The sequence below is a fragment of the Pteropus medius genome, unplaced genomic scaffold (assembly GCF_902729225.1).
Source record: "Pteropus medius unplaced genomic scaffold, Ma_sr-lr_union100, whole genome shotgun sequence".
Taxonomy (NCBI): domain Eukaryota; kingdom Metazoa; phylum Chordata; class Mammalia; order Chiroptera; family Pteropodidae; genus Pteropus; species Pteropus medius.
Genome location: NW_024356336.1, coordinates 1686708 through 1703931, shown reverse-complemented (window position 1 = coordinate 1703931; position 17224 = coordinate 1686708). Strand labels below are relative to the sequence as shown.

Below are 17224 nucleotides of genomic sequence, written 5' to 3'. Positions count from 1 at the left end.
ACAGACAGGGTGATGAACAGATGGATTTGATACCGAACAACTATTCTTGGTTGTTGAAGAGGATATGTTTTCAAGGTTTATGTGTTATACATCTAATAGCTTTCTCCGAAGCTGAAAAACACCACGGATACAGTCACTAAACCACGACAGTTTCTACATGAAAACAAAAGGCCAACCAGAGATACCTGCTTCAACAGCACCATATAAGTTCCATGTTGTGTTTTCTCTTCCGTGTCTAAATTGATTTGTTCCTCTGTACTCTTCAGAAGGGCCGGCCCATCACAGGCAACCCAGCTGCACAGAGTCAGTTATTCCTGGGGACTATTTAAGTTATCGATGATACACTCGTGCATGGTGTTTTGCAACAAATCAAATGGCACTGAATAGCACATAATACAAAAAAAAAAAAGTTTCCTACCACACCCACTCACCTAACACACTGACCATTTTCAATTGTTTTTGTTTTAATTCCTATATGAAATCTAAACTCCAAATAACTGGGTTGAAACCTCTCTCTCTGCATTGATATTCCATTAATGTTGAAGACTTTGGGCACATAAAATGTAACTTCACATCGCCTGTATCACCCATGTTTTTTAGCTCCACCAGACTATGTTTAATGTGCCTGGTGCTCACATTTATAACTTGCAAAATTTCCTTTTAAGCCCTACTTCTGGATCCATCATGTTTAGACATACCTATATGTCTGTACTATTTATGAGGTCTGATCATAATCGTTAACCAAATCCATGTCTTCCCCATCACACCTCCCAGATTCTGTCAATGCTTCCATTATTTTCATTTTATTATTATTTTTCTAAAAATATTTTTGTTTCTTCCCTTATTTTAAACTAAGTTTTATAGAATTTATTTTTTTCTGGAAATATAATTTTATTTTCATGCTTTCTTTGTATTTTTACTCAACATTATATGTGCTATTATCATCGCATAACATTTTTTTCCACAAGAGTTCCAAGGCAAGTGATTGGACACAGTGAAGAAATAGCCCTGGGCCATTCTAAGGAGATGGTTTCACACATAACATTTAAAAACAATTAACCGCTATATGCTCAAAGTTATGCCTTGTCTTAAATGGCCTCATACTTGGTCCGTGAATTTCTTCTTCAGATGTGTTTTACTAGAATTTGTAATTAGTGTTGTCATATGTTGCGGTCGTAACGGGCACATCCTGCACCTTCTTACACAGATTCCTAATCACAACTTCTTCAGCTTCTTCGTCATAGCATTTCTTACCCAGACTCTACTTACTTGGAGAAAACTCTCTGCTTCATGCTCCTTGAATTTGTGTTCAAACTTGAACTAGCTGCCCTTTAGTACTGCTAGAATCCTTTACCCTGGAAACTACACTTCTGTAATAGGTCCATAACCCTACTCATGACCTTGTCTAAATTAACTTATTTATACTTCATATTGAAAGGTTAAGTTTAGCAGTTTATTAATGAAACAAACACAAATTGGTGAAATTGTCTCACTGGCACTTTAGAGAGTGATTTTTCCTGTAAAATTAAAAAGTATATATATAAATTTATATACATTTATTTAGGTTTGAGAGAAACATAGATTTTTGAAAATTATGTAATATTTTCTAGTTTTCAATCATTCAACACCCAATATTTAATATGAAAGTTTAGCTATGAATTCTAGTAATGTGTATATCTGGAAAGGCACTCTAAACAACCATCTTCTTCAGTTTCTCCATCCACACAAAATCTGCTGCCAGCTCCTCCCAGGAATATGTGAATCACCCTTGCTTCAGAGGTTGATTGGTAACTGTAAAATATATAAATAAACAAACAAACAAACAAACAAATAAATGCTATCCATGTTATAAGGAATCAACAATATTAGTATATAAACAGTATTTCTTGTTAAAATAAAGCAATTAGTATTAGCTGGGCTGCTATCGTGCCTCCCCAGATGTAGCTATAGTTGAAAGGTTCCGATGTACGTGTGTTATGACTTTGACTCTGCTTGGCAGATATTACTATGCCTACATGTGTTTTCTTTTCCAAAAGTGATATGAAGCATACTATAGTATTCTGCCAGTGATTTTCACCTTCCATGTATCATGATCATTTTCAAAGCTAAGAATATAGTTCACTCATGGTTTTGAATAGCTATAGTACTACTCTTACTCTATGTTCCAATATCTGTTTCTTTATTTCTCTAGTGACGAAAATTTTTGTTTGTCACATTACTTAATTAGAAACCAATCTGGAGATAAATTTTTTTGTGTGTGTGTGTGTGTGTGTGTGTGTGTGTGTATACACACACACACACACATATATAAAATTTATTAATATATATATAATTTATATATATAATTTATATATAAAATTTATCTCCAGATTGGTTATTTATATATATATAATTTATATATATTAAGTTATATATATGTAATTTATATATATAAAATATGTGTACATAATTTATACTTAAATTTGTATCAATAGATAGAATTTAATATATTTACATACATACTCGATTGATAATACAATATACATATAAATTTACCAACAGCCATTTTCCTACTTACACAAGTAATTTGATATAGCAGGCATGTAGCAGTAAGAGTGCTGACTCCACTGGATATGAGACTTTTAATACTCTTACCAACAACTTGGGAGAGTGCTCAGTTCCTTACATTCTCACCATCCCTGGGTACTATTCATAGTAAACATGTTGGCAGCCTAAAAATCATACACATACATGCACATCACTGTTTTAATTCTCTCTCTCTTACTATCTCTGTGCCAGTGTTCATGAGGTAGATGAAATCCTACTCACCCCAAATCTGATCCAGCTCAGATGGCAGCTCTATTGTGAAGCCTTTCTCAGTCTCTTAGGCAACACATATTATTCTCTTCCTGGTATCATATCATGAAGATGTAGATTTATCTCCAAAACGCACTGTGGAGTGATCTGAGTAGGACACCCATACCCTAATTCTGTATTTCTTAATACACTGGAGGCCAGCAATACTTGGTGCAAATTGTTGTTCAGCCGAATGCCTGGGTGATAATCTCTTTGTTTTATTCTAGCTCTAGCTGTGCAAGGAATCCACCATCCTTCCACTTATTCAGTACTTACAGCATTAGCAGGCAAAGAAACTTACTTTAAAACAAAACAAAACAAAACAAAACAAACGTCCACTACTCATTACTCACATGTACAACACGAATGGGTTTAGAGGCCAGGGGATGTTCCAGGACAGCTGAGATAGACACTAAAATGCAACGATGGCCATGTAGAGGGAGATAGTGCACTCCACAGACAAAATCAGGACAGTCACTGGCGGCCAGGCAATCTCCTGTGTCTTAGGTGGACCTGAGATCATATGACTACGGCCACCCACAGTTCAATGAGTAGATCCAAAAGGCCGCCTACAAAAGAAGGACCAAAAGCTGAGTTTTGGAAAAAATGAGAACTTCATCCCACTAAGTCTTAGTTATCATTCCACCTGCAAGCTTGATTAAGAACAAAACCGAATGCCTAAACTTGACCTTAACATGACCCAAGCACAGAGAGTTGCAAATACTTCTTTGTTTGACAAAGGGGTGAGGTCAGGGGTGCTCTCCATTGTCCCGAAAAAGCATCTCACTGTTGATTCCCACATTTTGGACACTGTTATCTAGCCTGACACAGGCTGAAGTTTTCCATGAATTTTATTGGTATATAGATTTCTAGATAAGCTATTGAATTGTGTAAAATAAGCAGACTATTCATTATGTTACACAATATACAGACCTGAGATTAGCTCATTTTGTTAAATCATTTTTTTTTCTGAGAAACTCGTGGAAGTGTAAAATCGAACCCCGTATTTCCTGCTCAAGATATTCTCAATAAGTAAAACAATATCACATAGACATCGAAATTGGGCTTTGAATGAGGAAGACTGCAGTCTGAATCCCAATGACCTCTTTACAACTCTAAGTAACATGGGCAAGGAATAGAGATAATGAACTCGGCACATGTGTTCCTCATCTGAAAATTACCATAAGAGCAGCTTAGGATTAAATACACATGACCTACAATAATCATTGTGATATGCATGTATCACAATAGCCATCAGCATCTATGAAATATTCGTGCGCTGGGCCTTCTACAAAGCACTTCACTTATTTTATCTGATTGTGACAATGGACCCATAAGGTAGTTATATTCTCATTTGATGGACAGTCAAGTAATATGTTAATGTTTACGATGATGTTAAGTGGCAGAGCCAGAATGGGACTCCAAAATCTGCATTCTTCAGCAATCTGCCATGTACAAACATAATATTTCAAAAAAGTATAGACGACATATATATGCAGTATATATTTACACATTTAAAATAGAATCAGGAATTGTTTCTGACTGCAACTAAAATCGAGATAAAATTTTGTGGTATCAATTAACAAAGATGCATTTGCTACCCTAGTGAAATAAACATTCGCAATTCTCACTCTGGCTGGGAAAATGTTTTCCAATTTTTACTTACCTATTGCTGCCAACTATAAACTGGCTAGAAGTGCCACCAATATGATCACAGGAAGCAGTATTACCAGGATCTATAAATGAAAATGAAAGAGAGGCACACTACTAGCAAACGGTTCAACAGAGATTGCGGCCCATGGGAACCAAGAAACAGAGCTGTAATTGCCCAAGGCATCACCATCTGCGAGAGCTACAACCTACAAAATCCAGAAGTCCACCCACGTAAAAGTGGACGCTTTGTGACATACGACTAGGGTGGAACACCATATAGAAAAGGAAAATATTTATAGCAGACACCAAGGAGACCAGTTGAATTATTCTGTTGCTAACAGTCCAAACCTGAAGAACACTGGACTGCAATTATAGTAGTCACGGTGCTTATCCTCAGAAAGAAGAGGATTGGAGAGCCACTTCTGGCTGTGGGTGATTTCATTTTCTTGACCAGACTAGTGGTTACATGGTGCTCATTTTGTGACACATTATTGAGCTGTACATTTACATTTCACATATGTTCTGTAGGCGTGTTTTGGTTTAATATTTAAATGCTTTGCTAATTGGTATGATAACATAGAACCTGTTGGAAAACTGTGAAAGGGAAGAAGAAGAAGGAAAGGTACTACATCTTTTCAGTCTGTTCCCTTCCAGTTGACTGCCCTCAGGTCTCTAGGGCTGGGCAGAGCCCACTAGACAGATATCTCTCTCCAAGTAGACTCTGGGAATTAGTCCTTTCTGAGTCTGTATTGCTTTTTACATGACTAATATCTCAAAAAATGCAGGTGATAACCTCTATGGTAAAGTGTGGATGAGATGATTTAATTTGATCTTTCTTTCATGTGATGTAAGGTAAACCTTTTCAGGACAGAGCATTAACCTGTCAGAGGAGGTGCAAATGTTATACTACATGAACAAACTGATGGACTGTCATCAGGATGTCACTGGGGACTAATGTGGTGTAAAGGGAAAGAAATAAGAATCAGAGGTTTCATAACTGCAAGCACAAAACTATGTTGGCCATAGCTGTGGCTTCAAGTTTTATATCTAGAAAAGATAAAGTTGAATTCAATGTCTGCTAATATCTTTCCCCTCAATCTAGAACTCTGTGGTTAATTTCACTGGAACAAAATTGAAGGGGCCCTAGTTCCATGATATGGCTTGTCTGCACATTGCAGACAAAGTTCAGGCTGAAACCGGTATTCTCACACCTTCAGGTTAAGCACTCAAAATTCCATGACCATGACCAAAACTTATAGTTTAAAAAAATAATGTAAATTTCCAATTACATTTGTATACAACATTATATTGGTTCCAGGTGGACAACCTAAGGATTACGCATTTCTGTACCTTACAAAGTGATCATTCAGATAAATCTAGGAACCGGCTGACACCATACAATTTTAAAATAAAATTGATTCCATTTGCTATGCTGTACTTTACATCCTAGAGGCTGTCATTTCAAATGTCCTCTTATGTCAGGTATCAACTGGTCAAAGACTCCCAATCAACATTAACCCACACTTTAAAAGCACCATGTACATCACGTGTACTGCACAATGTCAAGATTCTCATATCTGAACTTGACTGAAAAGGAGAAACTGTGAAAGCAACATTTCTATAGAACAAATATAAAGATGCCTTACCGTAATAATTAAGGGAGGTCCTTCTTTCAAGGTCTCATACGGAACTAGAAGGAAATAGGACAACTGTCAGTGCATTGCTGATTGCTGACCATGATTTCTTCAGGAAGCTTTGCTGGATGTAAATGAGGGACTAGAGTGCTGGAGGTGGCTGGTTAATAAGTATGGGTGAGCCATCCTCTTGGGTGGAGGAAAGATAGCAAAGCAGAAAAGCATGAAAGGAATGAGACGAATGATCTTTCCATACTTTTCTCTCACTATGGGAAACTGAATGAGCTATAATGATTAAACCTGGAACAAATTAATGACTGAAGTTCCACAGTACCTTCCATTGGTGGATCCAGTGGGTGGACCTTGTGTTTTCTAATGTTGAGAACCTCCTGCAGATACTTCTGAGAAGCCTCTTGCTGTTCTGCTTTTCCTATATGAAAACCCATGAAGAAAGGTCATGAGAAACACATTCCCAATACAGAAGGCTTTAGATATCTTGCTGGTAACAGATCAGAGGGAAATTTGGAACAGTTTATTCTCAGTACTGTTGTTTGATCCCATTACTCATTTGTTTCCCAGAAGTGCCATGTGAGTCAAAGTCGGACTTCAGGAAGATCATGGAGCAGAGTGTGCACTTAAAACACCTACCAGATTGATTATGTGATGCGTATTTCTGTTTAGGTGAGGCCATACTGAAAGGCATCAGAGCCTAGAGAGTGAGAACACGGGTGCTGATGTCTGATGACCTGGGTTCAAATCTTACATAGAAGCCACAGAGCCTGGAAAGTCAAGTGGGCCCTTGTCCTCAATTCACTTCATTGTCATTCAAACTTTTGTAAAGCCAACGTATAGTATTTGATGAGGTGAAATATGATCAAATACAGGAAAATATGTAGCATAGAGAAATAGTTCTTCCTAAGTGATCTCTAAGTGTTTCATAATGGAATATCGAGAAGAAGAAGCTAACACTTGGGGCTTGAATGCAGATGTACTGGGATCACTCCAGTGCAGTAAAGAATCTGGAGTTTTTCTCTTCATCCTTTACGTAGGTGTATATTCTACAGCTCATAGAGAGTCTTTGTTTTCATTTTCTATGATCCCACATCAGCCCCATGCGGTGGGCAGAATAGGGCTGAAGCTAATCATTATGCTTGAGGGTAAGATACTCAGAGAGGTTAAGTGAATGCTGCAGGGTCCCTATGTTGATATGCCATTGATCTGGGATGGGAAATATTCCCCCAGAAGAACAAAGATGCCAGAATATCTGTGGCCTCTATATCATGTACCAGGTACTTTCTCAAACACTGCAACGCCAAGCTTGTAGGAGGGCACAGTGGATACCCTGGAGGAGATGCCCAAGATAAGAATCTCTCTCCCAACAGAAGACTCTTGGTCAGTGCACACGAGGGCCTTTCCTTCCAGACGATCTTCACATTATCACCTGTCAAGAGGTGACTGTTTATGAAGCTCATGTGACACCACCAAATGATCAGTGCTCTTCTTCTCTCCCATGTGACTCAGACCCCGGAACATTCAAGACCTACTCCCACTTGACAGCTGTGCAGGCTTCAATTCCCTTTAACTGGCAGAACCGGCTGTCAGACAACTGACAGAAATAGTAGTTAATGTGAAGGTACTGAGGCAGTAGCCACTTGCGCTGGTTCTTTGGACATTAATAAACTAAACTGGCATCCTCCCATTTTTCCCAGATTATTGATCCCAGCAATTATCTGTTCTGCCTGGATGAAGCCTGGCAACGAATGGGCAGTGGCTGCATTCGGCCTGAATGTGCACATCTTCCCTGCTCATCTAACTTCACCAAAGTTTATTTCATTTGTACAGACTCCTCTCTCCTTCTAAACAATGTAGGGTCTGGGGACAGAGACCCATCTCCTCTTAGAAGGACCTTGCAATAGACAAATCCTCTGACCTCCATCGCAGGACACTATCAGAGGTTTCCCAAGGCCTCCTCTCCTCTGTTGTCAAATGTCCTTTCCACTAGCCAGAGGGCGAGATCCGTTCCCAGCATTTGTCCAAGCAAAACTCAGCCAATAGTCCTCTCTACATGAGTGCCTTAAAAGGCCCAATATAAAATTTCACTTTCCCCCATAAATTATCTGGATTCAGATAGTGTCGGTGTTTTCAGATTTGGCACCTACTTTCAGAAGAGCTGGGCCCGTGTAAACCCTTTCTCTTAACGTCCATTGTGTGGGTGATATCAAGACTCTCTTAACCTGATAAATGACTTAGGCTGTGTTCATTGTATACCTGGATGTGTGTGTAGAAGATTGTTCAATATTTTAAATATTGAACAGAAATCAAGGAAGGGTGACTGAGTCTAACGTTTTGTTGTGAAATAATGTATCATTTTCGAACTTTCTTCTTTTAAATTATTCTTTCTTTATCCTAATGGAAACAGCTTGATAGCTTGTTCTAACACACGGGTTACCAACAAATTGACTGAATTTCCACAGTACCTTTCATAGCCTGACCCAGTGCGTGGACCTTGATTCTTTTAAAGAAGGGTATCTTGTGTGCCGATTTTCCCTGGTCCACTTGTCCTATGTAAAAAGGCATGAAGAAGGATCATGAGAAATACATTTCCAATATAGAGAGCTTTAAACATCTTGATGGTAACAGACCAGAGAGAAATGTGGAATAATTTATTCTCACTTAAACCCATTGATTCCATTACTCACTGGTGTTCCAGAAGTGCCATCTGAGTCAAAGCTGGCATCCAGGAAGATCATGGAGTTTAATGTGCACTTGAAACACCTATCACATTGATTTTGTGACCCATGATCAATGCACATAAACTCCCTGATGTCTGCAGCACCCATACTATTCTACTTCCCAGTCTGGAGCCCCACGTACCAGGGTTCTGTAAGTGACCACCATGTTGAAGGTTTCTCTCACTTGCATGTCATATAAATGACATTATCCAGAGGAAACTCTTGTGTTTCGGTGGATATTATTACTGTATATGACGTGAATTTTGCCTGTGTTGCTTTCTGAAGCTAAAGATTGGTATTTGCATTGTGGTGTCTGTATATCACATTGTAAGTACACGGAGAGTAAGTTCACTCCATCTCCACTTACGTACAGGAAATGTGCGTTTCCCATGGTGGGTACTCAGAATGATGCTGGGGTGAGTATTGTGTATAAGGCTCCAGAGGGACACCAGCACCCATCTCATTCATGTGACTTTGACATAAGTGGTAGGAGTGGAATTGCTGGGACATTGGTACAGATAACGTTAAAGCACAGCGAGGAGCTGATTATGAAAGAGGCTAAACCAGTGTACGTTTCCACAGGAACATGTGACAGTTCCAGTTCCTCCACATTCTCACCAGCCCTGGCTGGTGTTCCTTCTGACAAAGAGGTTGTCCTGGTGGGTATAAGAGAGACATTACAGTTTAATATGCATTTTTCTAGTCACTGGTGTGGATTTATGTATTTTCATATGCTTGCGCTGTTGAATTGCTGGGGTTTTTTTTAACTCATGATATCCCAAATTGGGGACATAGTAGATTGTCTTTAGCTCCCCACACCCTTCTGTGATACCCCCTTTCTTGATTCCTTGCCTGCTCTCAGAAAGACCACAGTCCCGCACAAGAGCGCTACATCCTATTCTCGGATATCCCTATCCCTGTAGAGTCCCCCACGCTACATAGAGAAAACAACAGTCATGCCGTAAGGGTGTCAGCATAGTATTCTGGAAAGAATTACCTCTCTATTCCCAAAAGTACCAATATCCACCAAAGCACCTTAAAAATTCTTCCATAACTAGGTCATTCAGGTCTCAAAACAAAGCCCTCATTAATTTAGCCTCTCATTATGCTTCAGGGTAAGACATTCAGAGAGGTTACGTGAATACTGCAGGATCACAATATGGATGTGCGAATGATCTGGGACAGGAAATATTCCCCAGCAGAACAGAGACCCCACAACAACTGTGGCCTCTATATCATGTCCCATGTACTTTCTCAAACTCTGCTACACCAAGCTTGTAGGAGGGCACAGTGGATACCCTGGAGGAGATGCCCGAGATTAGAACATCGCCCCCAATGCAAGACTCTTGGTGAGTGCACTGGAGTGCCTTTCCTTCCGGACTATCTTCACATTATCACCTATCAAGAGGTGACTGTTTATGAAGCTCATGTGACACCACCAAATGATCAGTGCTCTTCTTCTCTCCCATGTGACTCAGAGCCCAGGAATATTCAAGACGTACTCCCACCCAACAGCGGTGCAGGCTCAAATTAATGTAGTTAATTTGAAGTTAATGTGAAGGAAGTGAGGGAGTAACCACGTGCCCTGGTTTCCAAAGTTGATAAATCAAATCTGCACCCTCCCCTGTCTTCCTGACTATTGATCACAGCAATTATCTGTTCTGCTAGGATGAAGCCAGGCAACAAATGGGCGGTGGCTGCACTCAGCCTGAATGTGTGTATCTTCCCTACTCATGCCACCCTCACCACAATTTAGTGTCTATTCTGCAGATTCCCCTTCTGCCTCTAAGCTCTGCACAGTCAGGTGACAGAGTCCCTTTTCCTCTTGGAAGGACCTTTCAATAAACAATTACTCTGATCTCCATCGCAGGTTACTGTCAGAGAATTCCCAAGGCCTCCTCCCCTCTGTTCCCAAACATCCATTCCACTAGCCAGAGGGTGAGAATGGTTCTCAACATTTGTCCAGGCGAAACTCAGACAGCCAATAGTCCTTTCTGCATGAGCACTATAAAAGGCCCACCATGAAATTTCACTTTCCCTCCAAAGGTGCCTGGATTCAGATACTGTTGGTGTTTTCAGGTTTGGCACCTACTTTCGGTAGACCTGGGCCTGTGTAACCCCTTTATCGTAACGTCCATTATGTGGGTGATTATCAAGACTCTCTTACCCTGATAAATAATTTAGGCTGTGTTCATTGTATACCTGGATGTTAGTGCAGAAGACTGACATTATGTTCATTTTAAATATTGAACAGAAATCAAGGAAGGGTGACTGAGTCTAACTTTTTTTTGTGAAATAATGTATCGTTTTGGAACGTTCTTATTTTAAATTATTCTTTCTAAATGCTTATTTTATCTTAATGGAAACAGCTTGATAGCTTCTTATAACACACGGGTTACCAAAAAATTAATGACTGAATTTCCACTGTACCTTTCATAGTCTGACCCAGTGGGTGGACCTTGATTCTTTTAAAGAAGGGTATCTTGTGCGCCGATTTTCCCTGGTCCACTTGTCCTATGTAAAAAGGCATGAAGAAGGATCATGAGAAATACATTTCCAATATAGAGAGCTTTAAACATCTTGATGGTAACAGACCAGAGAGAAATGTGGAATAATTTATTTTCACTTAAATCCATCGATCCCATTACTCACTGGTGTTCCGGAAGTGCCATCTGAGTCAAAGCTGGCATTCAGGAAGATCATGGAGTTTAATGTGCACTTGAAACACCCATCACATTGATTTCGTGACCCATGATCAACACACATCGACCCCCTGACGTTTGCAGCACCCATACTATTCTACTTCCCAGACTGGAGCCCCACGTACCAGGGTTCTGTAAGTGACCACCATGTTGAAGTTTTCTCTCACTTGCATGTCATATAAATGGCATTATCCAGAGGAAACTCTTGTGTTTCACTGGATATTATTACTGAATATGATGTGAATTTTTTCTGTGTTGCTTTCTGAAGCTAAAGATTGGTATTTGCATTGTGGTGTCTGTATATCACATTGTAAGTACACGGAGAGTAACTTCACTCCGTCTCCACTTACATACAGGAAATGTGCGTTTCCCATGTTGGGTATGATGCTGGGGTGAGTATTGTGTATAAGGCTCCAGGGGGACACCAGCACCCATCTCATTCATGTGACTTTGACATAAGTGATAGGAGTTGAATTGCTGAGACATTGGTACAGATAACATTAAAAGACAGCAAGGATCTGATTATGAAAGAAGGTAAACCAATGTACGTTTCCACAGGAACATGTGACAGTTCAGTTCCTCCACATTCTCACCAGCCCTGGATGGTGTTCATTCTGACAACTGCCTGTTCTACTGGGTGTAAGAGTGAGATGTTGCAGTTTAATATGCATTTTCCAAATTACTGGTGTGGTTTTATGTATTTTCACATGCTTGCCTTGTTGAACTTGCTGGGTTTTTTTTCTTTCTTTCTTTCTTTTTTTTTTTGACTTATGATATCCCAAACTGGGGACCCGGTAGGTTGACTTTCAGCACCCCACACCCTTCTGTAATGCCCCCCTGTTCTGATTCCTTGCCTGCTATCAGAAACAACACAAACCTACACAGGAGAGCTACATCCTATCAGAGATTCCTGTCCCTGTTTTACAGTTCCCCATGGATCATAGAGAGAATAATAGCCTTGTCAAAGGGGGTCAGCATATTATTCAGGAAAGAATTACTTCCATATTTTCAAAAGTACCTCTATCCCCCAAAGTACCTTAAAAATTCTTGAATAACTAGGTAATTCAGGTCTCAAAACAAAGCCCTCATTATTTTGGCTTATCATTATCCTTCAGGGCAAGACAGAAAGGGAGGGTAAGTGAATAGTGCAGGATCACTATATGGATTTGCAATTGATTTGGGACAGGAAATATTCCCACAGCAAAACAGAGACCCCACAACAACTGTGGCTTCTACATCATGTCCCACGTACTTTCTCAAACTCTGCTACACCAAGCTTGTAGGAGGGCACAGTGGATACCCTGGAGGAGATGCCCGAGATTAGAACATCTTCCCCAATACAAGACTCTTGGTGAGCGCACGTGAGTGCCTTTCCTTCCAGACCATCTTCACATCATCACCTGTCAAGAGGTGACTGTTTATTAAGATCATGTGACACCACCAAATGATCAGTGCTCTTCTTCTCTCCCATGTGACTCAGAGCCCAGGAACATTCAAGACCTACTCCCACCCAACAGCTGTGCAGGCTCAAATCCCAATGACTGACAGAACCTGCTGTCAAACAACTAATAGACACAGTAGTTAATGTGAAGGAACCGAGGGAGTAACCAGGTGCCCTTGTTTTCGAAGTTGATAAATCAAACCTGCACCCTCCCCTGTCTTCCTGACTATTGATCACAGCAATTATCTGTTCTGCTTGGAAGAAGCCAGGCAACAAATGGGCGGTGGCTGCACTCAGCCTGAATGTGTGTATCTTCCCTGCTCATCCCTCCCTCACCAAAATTTAGTGTCTATTCTACAGATTCCTCTTCTGCCTCTAAACTGTACGGTCAGGTGACAGAGTCCCTTTTCCTCTTGGAAGGACCTTTCAATAAACAAATACTCTGACCCCCATCGCAGGTCACTGTCAGAGGAATCCCAAGGCCTCCTCCCCTCTGTTTCCAACTGTGTGTTCCACTAGCCAGAGGATGAGAACCATTCTGAACATGGCAACTCAGACAGCCAATAGTCCTCTCTGCATGAGCACTATAAAAGGCCCACCATGAAATTTCACTTTCCCCCCAAAGGTGCCTGGATACAGATACTTTTGGTGTTTTCAGGTTTGGCACCTACATTCAGAAGAGCTGGGTCTGTGTAACCCCTTTCCCTTAATGTCCATTATGTGGGTGATTATTAAGACTTTCTTACCCTGACAAATGATTTAGGCTGTGTTCATGGTATACCTGGATGTGTGTGTACAAGCCTGACATTATTTTCATTTTAAATATTGAACAGAAATCAAAGAAGTGTGACTGAGTCTTAAGTGGTTTTTTTTGAAATAATGTATCAATTTAGAAATTTCTTTTTAAATTATTCTTTCTAAATGCTTATTTTATCTTAATGGAAACAGCTTGATAGCTTCTTATAACACACGGGTTACCAACAAATTAATGACTGAATTTCCACAGTACCTTCCACAGCCTGACGCAGTGGGTGCATCTTGATTCTTTTAAAGAAGGGTATCTTGTGCGCCAATTTTCCCTGGTCCACTTGTCCTATGTAAAAAGGCATGAAGAAGAATCATGAGAAATACATTTCCAATATAGAGAACTTTAAACTTCTTGATGGTAACAGACCAGAGAGAAATGTGGAATAATTTATTTTCACTTAAATCCATGGATCCCATTACTCACGGGTGTTCCGGAAGTGCCATCTGAGTCAAAGCTGGCATTCAGGAAGATCATGGAGTTTAATGTGCACTTGAAACACCTATCACATTGATTGTGTTGCCCATGGTCAATACACATCCACCCCCAGAAATGGGCAGCACCATGACAGCCTTCCTATTCTACTTCTCAGTCTGGAGTTCCACATACCCAAGGATCTGTAAGTGACCACCATGTTGAAGGTTTCTCTTACTTGCATGTCATATAAATGGCATTATCCAGAGGAAACTCTTCTGTTTCAGTGGATATTATTACTGAATATGACATGAATTTTTTCTGTGTTGCTTTCTGAAGCTAAAGATTGGTATTTGCATTGTGGTGTCTGTATATCACATTGTAAGTACACGGAGAGTAAGTTCACTCCGTCTCCACTTACATACAGGAAATGTGCGTTTCCCATGGTGGGTACTCAGAATGATGCTGGGGTGAGTATTGTGTATAAGGCTCCAGGGGGACACCAGCACCCATCTCATTCATGTGACTTTGACATAAGTGGTAGGAGTGGAATTGCTGGGACATTGGTACAGATAACGGTAAAGCACAGCGAGGAGCTGATTATGAAAGAGGCTAAACCAATGTACGTTTCCACAGGAACATGTGACAGTTCCAGTTCCTCCACATTCTCACCAGCCCTGGCTGGTGTTCATTCTGACAAAGAGGTTGTCCTGGTGGGTATAACAGAGACATTACAGTTTAATATGCATTTTTCTAATCACTGGTGTGGATTTATGTATTTTCATATGCTTGTGCTGTTGAATTGCTGGGGTTTTTTTTGACTCATGATATCCCAAATTGGGGACATAGTAGATTGTCTTTAGCTCCCCACACCCTTCTGTGATATCCCCTTTCTTGATTCCTTGCCTGCTCTCAAAAAGACCACAGTCCCGCACAAGAGCGCTACATCCTATTCTCGGATATCCCTATCCCTGTAGAGTCCCCACGCTACATAGAGAAAACAACAGTCATGCCGTAAGGGTGTCAGCATAGTATTCTGGGAAGAATTACCTCTCTATTCCCCAAAGTACCAATATCCACCAAAGCACCTCAAAAATTCTTCCATAACTAGGTCATTCAGGTCTCAAAACAAAGCCCTCATTAATTTAGCCTCTCATTATGCTTCAGGGTAAGACATTCAGAGAGGTTACGTGAATACTGCAGGATCACAATATGGATGTGTGAATGATCTGGGACAGAAAATATTCCCCAGCAGAACAGAGACCCCACAAGAACTGTGGCTTCTACATCTTGTCCCACGTACTTTCTCAAACTCTGCTACACCAAGCTTATAGGAGGGCACAGTGGATATCCTGGAGGAGATGTCTGAGATAAGAACATCGCCCGCAATACAAGACTCTTGGTGAGCGCACATGAGTACCTTTCCTTCTGGACGATCTTGACATTATCACCTATCAAGAGGTGACTGTTTATGAAGCTCATGTGACACCACCAAATGATCAATGCTCTTCTCTCCCATGTGATTCAGAGCCCCAGAATATTCAAGACCTACTCCCACCCAACAGCTGTGCAGTCTCAAATCCCTGTCACTGACAGAACCTGCTGTCAGACAACTAACAGAAATAGTAGTTAATGTGAAGGAACTGAGGCAGTAAACACATGCACTGGTTCTTTGGAAGTTAGTAAATTAAACCTGTACTTTCCCATTTCTCCCTGACTATTGAACCCAGCATTTATCTGTTCTGCCTGGATGAAGCCTGGCAACAAATAAGCAGTGGCTGCACTCAGCCTGAATGTGTGTGTCTTCCATGCTCCTCCCACCCTCACCAGAATTTAATGTCTATCTTACAGAATCATCTTCCGCTTCTAAACTCTATTGGATCAGGAGACAGAGTCCCTTTTCCTCTTGGAAGGACCTTTCAATAGACAAATCCTTTGACTCTCATTGCAGGTCACTGTCAGAGGATTCCCAAGGCCTCCCCACCTATGTTCCCAAATGTCCGTTCCACTAGCCAGAAGGTGAGAATGGTTCTCAACATTTGTCCAGGCAAGACTCAGATAGCCAATGGCCCTCTTTGCATGAGCACTATAAAAGGCTCATATGAAATTTCACTGCCCCCCTAAAAATGCTGCATTCAGATACTGTTGATTTTTCAGATTTGGCACCTAATTTCAGAAGAGCTGGGCCTGTGTAACCCCTATCTCTTAACATCCATTGGGTGGTATCAAAACTCTCTTGACCTGATGAATGATTTAGGCTGTGTTCACTGTATATCTAGTACCTGGATGTATGTGTACAAAACTGACCTTATTTTCATTTTAAATATTGAACAGAAATCAAAAAACGGTGACAGAGTCCAACATTTTCTTTGTGAGATAATGTATCATTTTCAACCTTTCTTTTTTAAAAATTATTCTTTCTAAATGCCTACTTTAAGTTTTTAATGGAAACAGCTTCATAGCTTCTTATAACACACGGGTTACCAACAAATTAATGACAGAATTTCCACAGTACCTTCCATGGACTCTCTCACTGGTTGTACCTTCCCTTTTTTACAGCAGGTGAACCTTTGGCACCATTTTCCCAGTTCGGTTCGTCCTACGGAAAAACACATGAAGTAAGATCATGAGAAATGCATTCCGAAAATAGAGAGTTTTCGACATCTTGCTGGTAACAGACCAGGGAGAAATGTTTAATAATTTATTCTCACTTCAAATTTTGGATCCCTTGACTCACTGGTGGTTCCGGAAGTGCCATCTGAGTCAAAGCTGGCATTCAGGAAGATCATGAAGTTTAATGTGCACTTGAAACACCTATCACATTGATTGTGTTACCCATGATCAATGCACATCCACCCCCAGAAGTGGGCAGCACAATGACAGCCTTACTATTCTACTTCCCAGTCTGGAGCCCCAGGTACCCAGGGTTATGTAAGTGACCACCATGTTGGTTTCTCTCACTTGCGTATCATATAAATGACATTATCCAGAGGAAACTCTTGTGTTTC

At 40.4% G+C, this 17224-nt stretch overlaps 1 long non-coding RNA gene across 1 annotated transcript; it reads right to left on the bottom strand.

Annotated features, from left to right (window-relative positions):
* Positions 1 to 1598: 1598 nt before the first annotated feature.
* Positions 1599 to 6259, bottom strand: LOC120601905 (uncharacterized). The gene is made up of 4 exons (XR_005652584.1): positions 6135 to 6259; positions 4502 to 4571; positions 3189 to 3404; positions 1599 to 1791 (listed from the first exon to the last, which is right to left on the bottom strand). It is a non-coding gene; the product is annotated as an uncharacterized LOC120601905 (long non-coding RNA).
* Positions 6260 to 17224: the final 10965 nt, after the last annotated feature.